At 37.3% G+C, this 1,835-nt stretch overlaps 1 long non-coding RNA gene across 1 annotated transcript in view; it reads right to left on the minus strand.

The window, feature by feature from the left end:
* Nucleotides 1–526: 526 nt before the first annotated feature.
* LOC107104948 overlaps nucleotides 527–1,835 on the minus strand; it is a 22,908-nt gene continuing 21,599 nt past the window's right edge. The window contains exon 3 of the long non-coding RNA XR_001482310.1: nucleotides 527–761. This is a non-coding gene — a long non-coding RNA (uncharacterized LOC107104948). The remainder of the gene's footprint in view (nucleotides 762–1,835) is intronic.

Genomic DNA, 1,835 nt, shown 5'->3' on the forward strand with positions numbered 1-1,835 from the left:
TAGGTGTTCAGGCTGACGTAGAACTAACTGGCCTGCAGAAGATAACGGAAAACCCCCACATATTTTAAGAAAGGATTTTTTTTTTAAATAGAAATTTTCTACATTTTGGGAAAATATGGCCTGATAAAAAGAACGTTCATATACATATTTAAGCCAGAATGATTTGACATTTAAATCCGATTTCCCTATGACTTTAACAGGTAAAAAGAAAAGGTCAAAAGCTAACTGACACTCTCAGAGTGTTTTTCTTAGTTTTTCTTTATTTTCTTGTTATTACATTGAAATTAAGTATTCCACTGATTGCCCTATAAAGGGTTAATGAAAGTCATTTATTGTTGTCTGTTATAGTGCTGAAGTATGCAGCCATGTTACCAGACCATTCAAGGTTCAAGGAGTCTTTGTTGTTCCTGTTGAGCAATATGTGGCGCAGCCAGCAGTAAAAAACAAACACTCACTGAGTCAACAATAAATTATAATATTAGTAATATATATTTGAAGGGAAACCAATTATTTCTGTCTGTAATTCATTGATTTACAACTAAAGGTCGACATTTGTGCCGTATTTTCTCTGTGATTGGAAACAAAAGTTTTTTTAAATTTTTGTTCTGAATGCCGTCGCTCTTGCATGTGTGCGTCACCTGTGGCAGTGATCCGTGCCTCCTCTGTGATCTGCTCCAGCCTGCCCAGCAAAGCCTCGATGTTGCTTTTGATCTGAGTCAGCTCCGACTTGATGGCCTGCAGCTCTGTTCCTTTCATGGCTGCTGCAGACAAACAAGGGAAGAAGAACAAATAAAATGGCTGGAATAAAATAAACAATGAGCCACTTTACACATTTACTGTAGAGGACACATTCTCTATTATCCTAAATTATTAGGATATAATTTATCCCTGACCAAAGCCTTGTAAAGAATCCAACAGCAGACACAACAGTTTAGTTAATCTGCATTGTTTGTACAGCTGTTGCTTTACCTACTTTATCTCCATTAGAAATTAGAAGCTTTTAATGTCTGGCAGGAATCCGGTCATTAAGAAACTGGAAAAATCATCTTGATCAGTAAAACATGGGAAGTTACCATCTTTTGAAAAGATTGTTTTGTGATTTTATTTCTTGAAGATGCTGATATATTTTCATAAGTCTAGTTCTGGATACTAAAGCATAAAAACGCCTTTATAAAAATAAAACTTAAAGGAAATGTAGTTTAAAGCTTCATTTATTTATCTTCCATTAACACAAAGGGATTTGTGTTTACTTAAAACTAATTAATTATATATATATATATATATATATATATATACACTGCTCAAAAAAATAAAGGAACTCTTTGAAAACACATCAGATCTCAATGTGGCAAAAAATCCTGCTGTTTATTTATCCTGATATGAACTGGGTGATGTGTTAGGAACAAAGGATGCCACATCATTTGGTGGAAATGAAAATGATCAACCTACAGAGGGCTGAATTCAAAGTCACCTCAAAACTTATAGTGAAAAAATGATGCAGCAGGCTAGTCCATTTTGCTGAAATTTCATTGCAGCAACTCAAAATGGTATTCAGTCATCTGTATGGCCCCCACATGCATGTATGCATGCTGACAACTTCGGTGCACGCTCCTAATGAGACGACGGATGGCGTCCTGGGGTATCTCCTCACAGATCTGGACCAGGGCATCACTGAGCTCCTGGACAGTCTGAGGTGCAACCTGGCGGCGTGGGATGGATGGAAACATAATGTCCCAGAGGTGTTCTATTGGATTTAGGTCAGGCTAGCGTGGGGGGGCAATCAATGGTATCAATTCCTTCATCCTCCAGGAACTGCCTGCATACTCTCGCCACAT

This window comes from Cyprinodon variegatus, unplaced genomic scaffold (assembly GCF_000732505.1).
Source record: "Cyprinodon variegatus isolate N-32 unplaced genomic scaffold, C_variegatus-1.0 Scaffold1971, whole genome shotgun sequence".
In the NCBI taxonomy this organism is placed as follows: Eukaryota; Metazoa; Chordata; class Actinopteri; order Cyprinodontiformes; family Cyprinodontidae; genus Cyprinodon; species Cyprinodon variegatus.